The sequence below is a fragment of the Anolis carolinensis genome, chromosome 2, assembly GCF_035594765.1.
Source record: "Anolis carolinensis isolate JA03-04 chromosome 2, rAnoCar3.1.pri, whole genome shotgun sequence".
In the NCBI taxonomy this organism is placed as follows: Eukaryota; Metazoa; Chordata; class Lepidosauria; order Squamata; family Dactyloidae; genus Anolis; species Anolis carolinensis.
The window spans coordinates 95,549,346-95,564,698 of record NC_085842.1 but is presented as its reverse complement, the minus strand read 5'-3'; positions in this window follow the sequence as shown (position 1 = coordinate 95,564,698).

Sequence of the window (15,353 nt, the reverse complement as noted above, 5' to 3'; positions counted from 1 at the left end):
ACATATATCGTGTACATCCCTACTAATTAGGTCACCATTTAAGTAAGCAAAATCTGAATCTGAATCTGAATTGCTGGGAGTACTCTACAGCAATTTCAGGTACATTCACCTAAGGAAGGCCTAAAAGACTCTACCAGGAGCAGGGTCTTTTCTTTGGAGGTCCCAATATTGAAAAATCTTACTTTAATAAGGGTGCAGTAGCCTTACTAGGTAAATTCAAGCTACTTCCCTCCACTTCATAGAATCATAGAATAATAGAGTTATTTCAGAAGGGTCATGAAAACATGGTTATGTGCCCAAGCTTTTGATAAGTAAATTGTCACAGACAGAACGCCACCAAATAAGGTTCAACACAGTTTATTAAAGTTACAGAACCAAAAAAAATGCCCGTAAGAAACAAAGGGCTAGGCAAACACTTGCCTTCAATGTGAAAAGATACTAAAAACGGTTCAAAAGATAAACCGGATTAAACAGGAGTTTAATCCGGGTTAAATCAAAAATGCTTACTTCAGCCTGGCACTTTAAACAAACAAAGGTTGGTAAACAAAGATTCAATGAAACACAAATAACTGGCAGCAGATTCTTCTCTGCTACTCAAAAGCTACGATTGAGTAACTAAGTTGTTACTCCTCCGTGCAACGAGCGAACTCCGGGTCCAAACACATCAATCAGGGTAGCAGCGGTCAGCAGGGTCCCAATCCGGTCCAAGGTCGAAAGCCAGGTACAGACGTCTTTAGTTCACCAGTTCCACCGATAGCCACAGAAGGGATAGTCCGAGGTCGTAGTCAGTCAGTCAGTCCAGCGTCAATCCAGAGTAGGCAATTAATGTCCGTCAAAAAGACGACGGAGGTCCAAGCTATCAAGATTAAACACAAGTTGCACAGGAAAAGCCCACACAGTTCCTCCCGCCGTCTATGCCCAGTGTCCTTGGTAACTTACGTATTCAGCAAACGAATCACACCCGTCTTCAGGAAATTCCCCAACAAGAGCCCAAGCGTTCGTCCAGATTACCTTGCCCAACGCAATTAGCCATTGATTCTAAACCCCATTTTATGCCAGTTCATAACTCCTCATCACTATCAGCTGCTATCCTAATTCCAGGTGCCTCATCATCATCATCCTCATCAGAGCTAAAACACCTTTGACTACGCCCCACAGCATCCCCAGCTGTGGATCCCGTTCCATCCCTCCAGCCCGTCCACGGGTCCGATCCTGCAACCCGCCAGTCGCCTCCCATGCTATCATTTAGGCTTGATCGATCCATGAAAAATTTGATTCTAAACTCGTTTCAAAACTAGAGGGGGCAGTTTTTCGTTTTTGTTGCTAATAACGAATTTGGCCCCCAAATTTTTTCGAAATTAACGAAAATTCGTTATTTTCGAAATTAATTCGTTAATGGCGGACGCGCATGCGCGGTGGCCCAAAAACAGCCCGAAGGGGGGGGGACTTAGGGGGCTCTCCCGCCCTCATTTTTTGAGTGATCTTCTTCAAACTTGGTACAGTGGTAGAACACATTTAACACTGATAGCTCACCAAAATGTGGAACGTTTCCCTTATCCTCTGATTTTTGGCAAATTTTCATAGCTTTTATAATAAACCATTTTTTAATAATTGCAGAAATCTGTTCCTGGTTTGAAAGTCTTATTTCCTGTTAAATTGGGTTGTCTTTACTGTGAAAGTCATTGCTCTACTTTAGAAACTTTGTTTTTGTGGCTGAAACTTTGTTAAATTGGTGTAGTCCCTGCATATGTGTGTGTGTAAAGGTATCCCTTGACGTTAAGTTCAGTCATGTCTGACTCTGGGGGTTGTGCTCACCTCCATTTCTAAGCCCAAGAGCCAGTGTTGTCCATAGACACCTCCAAGGTCATGTGGTCGGCATGACTACATGGAGTGCCATTACCTTCCCGCCACAGCGGTACCTATTCATCTACTCACATTGGCATGTTTTCAAGCTGCTAGGTTGGCAGAAGCTGGAGCTAACAGCGGGCGCTCACTCTGCTCCCGGGATTTGAACCTGGGACCTTTCAGTCTGCAAGTTCAGCAGCTCAATGGTCTTTGCCTTGGCTGCCTTCCAGATCAGGCTTATAACCAGCCTATTATGGGCCACAAATTAAAGAAAATTCAATCCCATTTAAGCACAACATGAACAGTTTTGATGCCAAAACCATAAACTCTGTTTATTAAACTCTACGATCCAAACTTTAGAACAACTTGCAAACAATTGAAGGTTAGACCACAGTAATAATAACCAATTCTATTCCTTTCCAAAATTTAAACATAAAATAGTATCTTTCTTTCCAATAGCATATAAACCTTTCCTTTGTTTACAAAACAAAATTCTAGACAGTAGCCATTTAGAAGATATTTCTATATTTTCCCTGCAAAGGATAGGGCTGCATCCCTCTGGAGACACACATGATAACCCGGACATGATATAAGGCACTTATATACGTTAAATAAACATGATGTCATTGCATATATAAAAGAAGCATGATATTAGGCAATTATAGTTGCAAATAATATAATTAAACATGTAAAAATTATACATCCATACATAAAAGAAACATGTAAAGTAACTGCATATATAAAACACAATATAAAATATGATATAAGGCAATTACAGATGTAAAAGGAACGTGATATTACATATGTAAAAAACATGATTATATGTATAAAAAAGCATGATACAAGGTGTCAGGATCTAGGCTGCTGGGCACCAATAACCATACACTGAGGCCAGATTCTATCTAATATCTTTATTAAAGGAATATATAAAGTCAATAAAAACAAGTGTAGAATAAAGTTCAGAAGCAGACCTTTCAAATGAGGCCAAATATAGTCCAGCAGATTATTGTCCAATATGAAATATTAGAGTCCAAAGATTATAATCCAATAACCGCAACACACGCTTTGCCAAGCAAAGCGTTGGGAAAACAGCAAAAGTCTTGAATCCAATGAAGCTTGACACAAGGCTGAAAGTTACTTGGAACGTGGCTGGAGCTGTGGCTAAAGGCAAAGCAACTTGAAGCATGGAACAAGATCTGTGGTAAATCCGTGAGACGAGGACAAGGCTTGGAACTAGATTCAGGAGGCAAGGAACAGGATTCGAAGTCCACACACACATGACCTCTCTCCAGGAGCTGACGAATTGACTCCGCAAGGAATCCTTCGCGCAATTTCCCTATATTGGGTCTCGTTTCCCCAAACAACAATCACTTTCCCTAGAGAACAGGGAGCGAAGGAAACCAGCTTGCAGGTGCAAGACTCCCCGTATTTTCTCAGGGGAAATACTTCTAATCAGTGGCATATTTGGCAGCAAGGCGAGCACTACTTCTAAATTTTTCTCTCGATCCTCTATCAGTCGTGTAAGCCTGTTTTCTCCCATAAGGGGGAGAGTTCCCACCAAGGTCAGGTTTAATTGGTTCTTGGACTAGAACTTCAGGCAGCTGCCAAGGCTCTGACTCCGACCGGAAATCTGGGGAAAACTCCATATTTTCCTCCTCATCTGCCACAATACTGTCAGGAATAGGACTGCAGGGCCCATGAGTCATCACACTAGGCAACTGACACATCTAAAAGAAACACAATATAACCTAGGTACAACAAATGTGAAAGAAGGCAACAATATACATAAAAAAACATTTCTGGACTCACAAATGTAGTCTAAGAGAATTGGGCTTCCATTCTCCAAACCTGAAACAAAGTGGGAGGAAATGTAAAGAGTGTTAATGATGCTCGAAATCAAATGTTGTTCTTTTACAAAGTCAAACTAAAACTAAGAATAAATGCTTCGTCTTCTCCTGATCTTCTTATCTCCTCACCTTGCGTCCAGCCGAGTTACGTCCGCACTTGCGATACAGCGACCTCTTCCCTTGGCTCAGTGGGCAGTATTTTAAAGTATGGGCCTTTTCGCCCGTGGCACCGCAGAGCGGACAGGTGTATTTGCGCAAGATGGGGCACTCCACGGTGCCGTCCATCCCCTTCAGCCGGTGGGACGAATAGACCTGCTTGGATTCCCCGTTGTGTTTGCAGAAATTGCAAATCTCCTTGTTTTGGGAAGCCTGGCCATTGGCACTACCTTTGGAGCTCTTGCTGCTGGAACTGCTTCCATTAACCCATTGTGATGCTGTTTCAAAGTTGTCCTCGTTGAGGACTAGCTGCATGTCGTACTCCATTGTGTCCCAACTCTGAGATGGAAATGGGACCTTCTTGCGTTCCGCGATGATCTCCGTAACCACTTTCGCAAGGCTCAGATAGCCCTTCCATCTGTCAAACTCCCTGAACATGGAAGGGGCATAATGTGGCACGTGCATGGCTGATCTGGAGAGCATGGTGCCAATTCTACCCTGGTGTGGACACACACTGAATGCCACATATTGGAGGCGGAGTCTTTGTTTTATATATAAGGGGAGGGGTTCCAAACCTTTCACATTGGACCCTCCCATCTATTTTTACCCTCCTTTGCCCTAGATTTAACCCCCACATGTCTAGACAATCACAGCTTTTCAAGGAAGAGTTTGGTTTTTCCAATTTTTTCACTTCGGAGGTAATGCCACAGTTTCTCCCTTGAGGCAGTGTTTCTCGACTTGTGGGTCCCCAGATGTTTTGGCCTTCAACTCCCAGAAATCCTAACAGCTGGTAAAATGGCTGGGATTTCTGGGACTTGTAGGTAAAAACACCTGGAGATCCACAGGTTGAGAAACACTGCCTTAAGGGAACGTTAGCAGTTGTGGTTCTGTTTGTCCATCCAAGAATGAGTTGAATTTCTGCCTTGGATGAAATAGCAACATTGCACATCCAACGTTTGCCAAAGTCCTGAAGGACGGATCCAGTAATGATGAAGCCTGCAAGAGTGTTATATTGCTTTTGCATGGCAGAATAGCATTGGACTGGATGGTCTCTTCTAGCTTTATGATTCTATGATGTTTGGCGCCATGATTCTATGATTCTATCATTTTAGGATTCTAGGACTTTTGGGATGGTTCTGTTACTTGGTTCTTTGAGTCTATGACTTTAGGGACCATGTTTCTATTATTCCATGACTTCTGTGACCATATTTCTATGACTTTTGTGACCATTCATGGGCCATCTGGCTAGTATTCCGGGACGGTAAATGATATATCGGTTACAGCATCAGATATTTCTGGATACAGTAGAGTCTCGCTTATCCAACATTAACGGGCCAGCAGAACGTTGGATAAGCAAATATGTTGGATGATAAGGAGACATTAAGGAAAAGCCTTTTGAACAGCAAATTAGGTTATTTTACAAATTAAGCCCCAAAAAATCTTGTTTAACAGCAAATTAGACAGAAAAGGTAGTTCAATACGCAGTAATATTACGTAGTAATTACGAATTTAGCAACAAAATATCACAATATATTGAAAACATTGACTACAAAAATAAGTTGGATAATCCAGAACATTGGATAAGCGAGTGTTGGATAAGTGAGACTCTACTGTATATTGTTTTTGCATGGCAGAATGGCGTTGGACTGGATGGTCTCTTCTAGCTTTATGATTATATGATGTTTGGTGCCATGTTTCTATGATTCTATCATTTTGTTGTCGAGCAATTTAGAACAGTATAGGATACCGCTAACTGTTTCTTTGAGTGGTGTTCTGTGGAAACACAACCCGCCCATCCTCCCCCGCTGATTTCATGAAAATAAAAGAAAAGAAAGAATAAGCCACATCCGGCAAGGCCCACACACTGAAATACTAGGCCGGCCATCGTTGGCCGGCAAGCTTCCCTGACTGGAAGAAATAGAGGCCGCCGCCCCAAAGAAGGGTTCTGTGCAAGATTGCACCAAGGGGTAAAGAACGACAGCCGCGAGAGAAGACAGAGGCGGTGCATCGTGGGAAACACGTCGACCACGTAGGCCGACAAGGCCCACACGTTGAAATACTAGGCGTGCCACCGTTGGCCGGCACGCTTCCCTGTGAGGAAGAAAGAGGGGCCGCCGCCCCAAAGGAGGCTTCTGTGCAAAATCGCATAAAGGGGTAAAGAACGACAGCCGGCGAGAGAAGAGAGAGGCGGTGCATCGTGGGAAACCCGACCACGTAGGCCGAGAGGCAGCAAAAAGAAAAGAAAAGAAAAGAAAAGAAAGAAAAAAGCCACAGGCGACAAGGCCCATACATTAAGCCGGGCCGGCCACTGTTTGCCGGCACGCATCCCTGAGAGAGAGAGAGAGAAAAAAAAACAGAGGACACCGCCCCAAAGGAGGCTTCTGTGCAAAATAGCATAAAGGGCTAAAGAACGACAGCCGGCGAGAGAAGAGAGAGGCGGTACATCGGGGAAACTCGGCCACGTAGGCCGAGAGGCAGCAAAGACCAAAGAAAAGACAGAAAAAGCCACCGCCAAAAAGGCCCACACTATAAAATACTAGGCCGGCCACCGTTGGCCGGCACGATTCCCAGACAGGAAGAAAGAGGGGCCGCCGCCCCAAAGGAGGCTTCGGTGCAAACTCGCATAAAGGGGTAAAGAACGACAGCCGAGAGAGAAGAGAGAGGCGGTGCATCGGGGGAAACTCGGCCACGTAGGCCGAGAGGCAGCAAAGACCAAAGAAAAGACAGAAAAAGCCACCGCCAAAAAGGCCCACACTTTAAAATACTAGGCCGGCCACCGTTGGCCGGCACGCTTCCCAGAGAAAGAGAGAGAAGAAAAAAAAAAAGGAAATGTGGGCCCAAGCCCCTCAGACCCGGGGGGCCGGCCACCGTTGGCCGGCCCCACGCCCACACGCCGCAACCCACGGGGAAGGGCAGGCTTTCTTCACGTCTGCTTGCAAAATGTGGGCCCAAGCCCCTCAGACCCGGGGGGCCGGCCACCGTTGGCCGGCCCCACGCCCACACGCCGCAACCCACGGGGAAGGGCAGGCTTTCTTCACGTCTGCTTGCAAAATGTGGGCCCAAGCCCCTCAGACCCGGGGGGCCGGCCACCGTTGGCCGGCCCCACGCCCACACCGCTGAACCCACAGGGGGAAGGGCATGCTTTCTTCACGTCTGCTTTCAAAATGTGGGCCCAAGCCCATCAGACCCGGGGGGCCGGCCACCGTTGGCCGGCCCCACGCCCACACACCACAACCCATGACACAAAGATACACTCCATAACAGCAAACCGTCTAGCCTCTGGAAAAATCTAGCCATTTCTGTAGTCAATGATTCCATTATATTGTGATATTTTGCAGCTAAATTCATAAAGTAAGCAATAGCAACATATCATTTCAGCATATAGAACGACTTCTTATGTCTCCTTGGTTGTATAACATGCATTTATGGTGCTTTATTTGGAAAATAATAACCTGATATGATGTGTTATATGCTTTTCTTCAACAAGTCCAATCCAAGAAATTTGCTTATTTCAGCACTGGTAGGCCCGTTCGGCTTTGAACAGTGAGACTCTTCTGTGTTCATGTTGGGTCAATAAGACATAAGATATAACTGAAGTCACAGTCAGCATACAGCATTACCAGCTTAAAAAACAGTGGTGTAAAAACACGGCTCTAGTCCGAGGACTGAAGAGGAGGTAGTTTGACAGTTAAAAAACTATACAGTGCGAAATACTATTGGCCTGTCAACCTATTCTTAAATAGGCTACAAACGACCACACAGACCTATAATGCTTTTTGGAGGAGGAAGGTTTTAAGGCTCTGATGTTAGGCACATGTTTCCATGCAGTTCCACTGCAGGGAAGACTAGTGTGTTCTTCAGGGGTTATTAAAGTTCTCCTGCAGATGACCTGGATAGAGGGAAATGACTTCAGTTGGTATACAGTTTAAGTAAACTTGAGGAAGTACAATTATGAAAGATATAGTGTGTAATGGAGTAGAAAGTAATTCAAAGTAGAAACAAAGCAGAAATGTTGATTCCAAAGGAAACATGAAGGCATTATTAAGTAATTGTTTTTAATAGCAAAAGAGTTTCTGAGTGGATTGATTCTCTACTTCTTACTCTGCGTAAGATTATCATCACATACTCTCGACTACACCCGCACAAGGCAATGGTACAGTAAAAGAAGACAATTTTGAGAAGTGGTAAAGGCCAAGGTGTCCCACTTCTTTCAGTGATTCCGCGTGCGCGGCCAGAGGGCGAGGGGAAACAACGGCGGCCGTTCTGCCGCCACATCGTTGAGTACACTTCCTTTTAAGGTGAATGGGACACTGTCCCACAGTCTGTGATCACTCCACCCTCGTTATTACCAACAGACCAGCAAGAAACAGTTTCCACGAGACGGAACTTGCGCCCACTCCTTGAAAGCAGCCGCAAAGGCACACGCCCTGACGGGCAATCGGCAACGTCCGTGTGCGCGGACAGTGGGCAAGGGGAACCAAAGGCGGACGTTCCGCAGCAACAGCGTCAATCACAACCTCTCAGGGTGATGGGAGACTGTACCACTGTCTTTGATCGTTCCACCCTCTTCTATCGTTTTACCCAAAGGCCAGCAAAAGGCAGTTCCCACTCTGGGTAACCTGCGCCCACACATTGCAAGCAGCCGCAAAGGCACACGCCCTGAAGGGGGTAGGGCATATACCTCTAGAGTCTGGCGTCACGTTGTCCGAGGCAGCAAAAAAAAAAAAAAAGGTATGGAAAAAAACAAAGGGCAGCAAAGACCCCACCCTGAGCCAGCCGGCCACAGTTGGCCGGCATGCATCCCGGAGAATTCGGCACGGCCCTCCCACAAAGTTTTTTGTTTTTGCGACTTAAGCCTCTACCCACAGCAACACCCCACCACCCCAGGGGAAGGCCATGTACCTCTTCTATCGTCCTGCCAACAAGCCAGCAAAAGGCAGTTCCCACTCTGGGTAACCTGCGCCCACACATTGCAAGCAGCCGCAAAGGAACACGCCCTGAAGGGGGAAGGGCATATACCTCTAGAGTCTGGCGTCACGTAGTCCGAGAGGCAGCAAAAAGAAAAAAAGAGTAAGGGAAAAAAAAAAAGGGCAGCAAAGAACCCACCCTGAGCCAGCCGGCCACAGTTGGCCGGCATGCATCCCGGAGAATTCGGCACGGCCCTCCCACAAAGTTTTTTGTTTTTGCGACTTAAGCCTCTACCCACAGCAACACCCCACCACCCCAGGGGAAGGCCGTGTACCTCTTCTATCGTCCTGCCAACAAGCCAGCAAAAGGCAGTTCCCACTCTGGGTAACCTGCGCCCACACATTGCAAGCAGCCGCAAAGGAACACGCCCTGAAGGGGGAACGGCACCCTCTGCGTGCCAGGTCAAAGGGGGAGGGGACCCAAAAGCGGCCGTTTAACGACCACAGCATAGACCACGGCATATAAAGGAGAAGGGACACTAGACAACCATTTGGAGAAATGCTGGCAAAGGCGGAGGAGTACCACTGTCTTTGATGATTCCCCCCTCCGAGTTATAAAGGCACCCTCCGCGTAAGCGGGCAGAGGGCTAGGGGACCCAAAGGCGGCCGTCCCATGACCACTGCGGCAACCACACCCGCTCTAGACAATGGGACACTGAAAGATGACAATTTAGAGAAGTTCTGTCCCAAGTCGAGGTGTAGTAATTCCAGTGGATAAAGACATCCTCAAAGGTTCAGATGGACAGATAGTATACCTCTGTAAAGTGAGAGTCTGGCGTATTCCTACACCTGAAATGATTATCTGAAGTATCCACATCAAATATAACAGTGCTCTTTCTGTACAGGAGCTGCGAGGATCTGTAGAAGACCAAACAGTCATGGCTCGTGATGGTAATATTTCCCCCCCCCCAAATAAAAAGGGAATTGAATGAAATCCAAACAGAACACAAAGAGGAAGCATTATCTACCTTGGCTTTTATGGTCTAATTTTCCACAGAATATCGTTCAACCTCTACAGAGCCAGTATTACATGAGAGAAAACGTTTTGTAACTTCCGAATACAGAGATGGGCCAAAAGTATATTAAGTTCAACAGGGACAAATGAAAGATAGTACTTCTCTCCGCGATGGTTGTTCGGGAGTGGAACTGTCTCCCCCGGACTGTGTTGGAGGCCCCTTCTTTTGAAGCTTTTAAGCATAGGCTCGATGGCCATCTGTCGGGGATGCTTTGAATGAAACTTCCTGCGTCTGTCTTGGGGGAGAACTCGATGGCCCATGAGTTCTATTCCAACTCTACTTTTCTATGATTCCATGATTACATGATTCGTGAAACGGCCCCTTGAGATGGATGAACCCAAAAACGTCAGTGGGGCAACGTTGAGTGATGAAAAAGAGGAGAAAGGAAGGGAAAAGAGAGAGGAAAGCATTGTAGGATAGAGGAGAGAGTTGTTGGACAGAGTCCAAAGGGGCCACCCCCCCGCCCGGACGCCCAAAAAATTGGCCAAAGTTACTCTGAAGCAGAGTTGGTTAAAGGAGGAGAACTGTTGCTCTAGGAGCAGTCGGCCTCAAAATCCAAATCTGGGAAATTCAACACAGGAAGGTTGGCCTTCAGGAAAACAAGTTTCTCAACTGTTTGAGGGTCCAGCAAGCTGCGGTGGGGCGTGACTACATCTCCCGCTATGCTGAAGACCCTTTCGCTCTGGACGCTGGTGGGAGGACAGCTGAGGAACTGGCGGGCTACGTGCGACAGATCCGGCCACATGTGTTCGCGTGAAGCCCAATAGGACAATGGATCACAAGAAATTATCTCAGGAGGCTCCTCAAAGTACCTGTTGACCGAGCATTCGGCCGAGTCTACCTTTTGAGCAGAAGCCAGCAAAGAGGATTCTTCAGAGCAGGCAAGTATGGCCACCGTCTCTGCAAAGAAAACGTTTCCTGTTCGCGGCTGGAGATCCGTATCCCTACGGCAACCCCCTACCGGCTCCGCGGGACTTTCCGTCTCGCCACTAGCGCTAGTGCTTGGGGTGACAGGCAGTTCTGGAAGAGGGGCCGCTGTGGCCGTTTCCTCCACCCTGGCAGCAAAGACCTCCCTCACAAGGTCAACAAGTTGGGCCTTCCACATGGTAAAGTCTTTTGGGCAGACGTTGTACTTTAGCCGTGGATCACACAAGGCCGCCAGCATATGGACCTTGCTGGAAAGAAGTGGCTCTAGCCGTTTCCGTACAGCAAAGGACAACCTCCTCACCACCTCCTGGACCGGCGGTGTCAGCGGTCCAGCCAGGGAGTCCATTGTTCGACCGGCCCCAAGCCTTTCTAGGTGCCTCCTTAGCCTCAAGACCATGGGCACTGCCTGGCTCAGAAGAGCTTTTGATTCCGAAAGTGTCTCAGTGGCATGTTTGAATGGCTTTAGTACGTCTACTAGCTGGGAGATGGTGTCCCACTCTTGCTTAGTTGGAACAAGCTTGCTAACAGGCGCAACCAAAGTGAGGGAGATGCCGTGTACCGCCTTCTGCTGCTCGACCATGCGTTCCAGCATTTTTAAGGTTGAATTCCACCGAGTCGAGACGTCCTGGAGCAGCTTGTGCTGCGGGAGGCCTTCAAGGCTCTGCCTGTCTCTCAGCTGCCGGGCTGCCTTGATGCTCCGGTGGAAGTAGCCCGCGATCTTTCTACAGCGCTCGATCAGCAGGGAGATGTTTGTGTTGCTGCCCGACTGCTCTTCCTGGCTCTTTAAACCTTCCTTGACGGTATTGTGAAGCAAGTGGGCCATGCAGGACACATTCTGAAACCCGGCACTTTCAACCGCTTTGATCATATTTTTCCCTGCGTCCGTCACCATAAAGCCCCTCCTCATTTCTTCCGGCCTACACTGCATCCATTCCCCCATCATGTTTTCCAGATAGTTGCAGATGGTCTCTGCCTTGTGATCACGATCAACTACCTCCAATGCGAGGAGTGCCCAACGATGGGATGTATCCATAGTGCCTTCCTTCTCCCACCAATGTGCCGTGAGAGAGAGGTAGGAGTGGCCTCCTCCCAAGCTTGACCAAATATCAGAGGTAAAATGGATGTGTCCTCCCATGGCGGTACGCAACATCTGGATAATGCGTTCCTTACAGCCCTCGTACAAGCCGGGGATTACTTTTCTGGAAAAGGTGTGACGGGAGGGGATTTTGTAGCGGGGGCACAGTCGTTTCATAAGGCGTACAAAGCCTTCTTGTTCTACCAGGCGGAAGGGATGGTGATCTAGGGCAATCATCTCTCCCACAGTTTGGGTTATCTGCTGGGGTGTGAGCAATGTTTCCCCCGTTTTCTTTCTGGGTAATGGAATGGCCCAATCCTCCATGGTGGACTGTGTCCGCCTTCCACTATCTTCACCTGGTGAACTTTGCGTGCTAAGGCTGCCACTGGAAGGGCTTGCAGTTCCCCCTCCAAGCGAAATGGAGGGATGGTGTCGCTTCATGTGAGAGCTCAACCCCGAGGTCGCAAGATGTCTCGTGTCTCTGCCTCTGCTGATGTTTGCCCCACAGTGTCTACAAACTGCCAAAGTAGAACTCTGAGAGTGGACATGGAAATGGTCCCAAATAAATGACCTTGGCCTCCCCACAGCCACTGTGGCGACGCCCTCAGAGATGGGAGTCGTGGGCACCCTTTCAGCAGCATGAGAAAGTCTACGTTTTGATGGTAGTACCTCCTCTACCTCCTCCTCACTGTCAGTAGCTGGTGGAGGGGTGGGGTTATCTATATCCTCACTATCCACCACCTGTAGTTCCAGGACGGCAACACCTGTATGTTCCAATGATCGTCCAGTTGTCTCAGCTCCATGCGACAGCCGGCTCCGGGTGGATGCCTGTGAACTGTCTGCATTAGAACAGCCTGGTTCTTCATCAAGTCCACCCACTCCCATAGTTCGGCGTTCCAGACGTATGGGACCCACCTTAACTTTTTTGGCCCCCCACAGTGTCCTGGCCGTGGCTTGACCACTACCAGGACTTGCTCCCCCAGACCCGCGTACAGCTGAGCGCTTCATGACAAGGGGAGTGTTTTCAGGTAACAGAAGGGATGATGGTAAGGTGTTGTGTTACTGGTGGGAAATATTTGTTGAATCTTGATTGGCAACGTGTTATATTCTGGCCAATATACTGTTGCAAAAGCGTAGTCTATAACATTTAGTTAGTTTTATTTATTTACAAGGGGATACCTGTACTTTCCAGTTCTACAGGAAAGTATGGGATATGCAACTCTTTCCCAAAGTTGGCTTGGGAAAATCAGGAAGGCAAGCTTTTATTTCCCCCGAAGGAGTTGTATTTTGAACAGCAAAGTATGGGATATGCAACTCTTTCCCAAAGCGTCCCTGGCAGACACACACCCAGGCAGCCCTGGAGGTGTTTGAGACTGGGGAAGGCAAGGCACAAAGGCAAGCTTTTATTTCCCCCGAAGGAGTTGTATTTTGAACAGCAAAGTATGGGATATGCAACTCTTTCCCAAAGCGTCCCTGGCAGACACACACCCAGGCAGCCCTGGAGGTGTTTGAGACTGGGGAAGGCAAGGCACAAAGGCAAGCTTTTATTTCCCCCGAAGGAGTTGTATTTTGAACAGCAAAGTATGGGATATGCAACTCTTTCCCAAAGCGTCCCTGGCAGACACACACCCAGGCAGCCCTGGAGGTGTTTGAGACTGGGGAAGGCAAGGCACAAAGGCAAGCTTTTATTTCCCCCGAAGGAGTTGTATTTTGAACAGCAAAGTATGGGATATGCAACTCTTTCCCAAAGCGTCCCTGGCAGACACACACCCAGGCAGCCCTGGAGGTGTTTGAGACTGGGGAAGGCAAGGCACAAAGGCAAGCTTTTATTTCCCCCGAAGGAGTTGTATTTTGAACAGCAAAGTATGGGATATGCAACTCTTTCCCAAAGCGTCCCTGGCAGACACACACCCAGGCAGCCCTGGAGGTGTTTGAGACTGGGGAAGGCAAGGCACAAAGGCAAGCTTTTATTTCCCCCGAAGGAGTTGTATTTTGAACAGCAAAGTATGGGATATGCAACTCTTTCCCAAAGCGTCCCTGGCAGACACACACCCAGGCAGCCCTGGAGGTGTTTGAGACTGGGGAAGGCAAGGCACAAAGGCAAGCTTTTATTTCCCCCGAAGGAGTTGTATTTTGAACAGCAAAGTATGGGATATGCAACTCTTTCCCAAAGCGTCCCTGGCAGACACACACCCAGGCAGCCCTGGAGGTGTTTGAGACTGGGGAAGGCAAGGCACAAAGGCAAGCTTTTATTTCCCCCGAAGGAGTTGTATTTTGAACAGCAAAGTATGGGATATGCAACTCTTTCCCAAAGCGTCCCTGGCAGACACACACCCAGGCAGCCCTGGAGGTGTTTGAGACTGGGGAAGGCAAGGCACAAAGGCAAGCTTTTATTTCCCCCGAAGGAGTTGTATTTTGAACAGCAAAGTATGGGATATGCAACTCTTTCCCAAAGCGTCCCTGGCAGACACACACCCAGGCAGCCCTGGAGGTGTTTGAGACTGGGGAAGGCAAGGCACAAAGGCAAGCTTTTATTTCCCCCGAAGGAGTTGTATTTTGAACAGCAAAGTATGGGATATGCAACTCTTTCCCAAAGCGTCCCTGGCAGACACACACCCAGGCAGCCCTGGAGGTGTTTGAGACTGGGGAAGGCAAGGCACAAAGGCAAGCTTTTATTTCCCCCGAAGGAGTTGTATTTTGAACAGCAAAGTATGGGATATGCAACTCTTTCCCAAAGCGTCCCTGGCAGACACACACCCAGGCAGCCCTGGAGGTGTTTGAGACTGGGGAAGGCAAGGCACAAAGGCAAGCTTTTATTTCCCCCGAAGGAGTTGTATTTTGAACAGCAAAGTATGGGATATGCAACTCTTTCCCAAAGCGTCCCTGGCAGACACACACCCAGGCAGCCCTGGAGGTGTTTGAGACTGGGGAAGGCAAGGCACAAAGGCAAGCTTTTATTTCCCCCGAAGGAGTTGTATTTTGAACAGCAAAGTATGGGATATGCAACTCTTTCCCAAAGCGTCCCTGGCAGACACACACCCAGGCAGCCCTGGAGGTGTTTGAGACTGGGGAAGGCAAGGCACAAAGGCAAGCTTTTATTTCCCCCGAAGGAGTTGTATTTTGAACAGCAAAGTATGGGATATGCAACTCTTTCCCAAAGCGTCCCTGGCAGACACACACCCAGGCAGCCCTGGAGGTGTTTGAGACTGGGGAAGGCAAGGCACAAAGGCAAGCTTTTATTTCCCCCGAAGGAGTTGTATTTTGAACAGCAAAGTATGGGATATGCAACTCTTTCCCAAAGCGTCCCTGGCAGACACACACCCAGGCAGCCCTGGAGGTGTTTGAGACTGGGGAAGGCAAGGCACAAAGACAAGCTTTTATTTCCCCCGAAGGAGTTGTATTTTGAACAGCAAAGTATGGGATATGCAACTCTTTCCCAAAGCGTCCCTGGCAGACACACACCCAGGCAGCCCTGGAGGTGTTTGAGACTGGGGAAGGCAAGGCACAAAGGCAAGCTTTT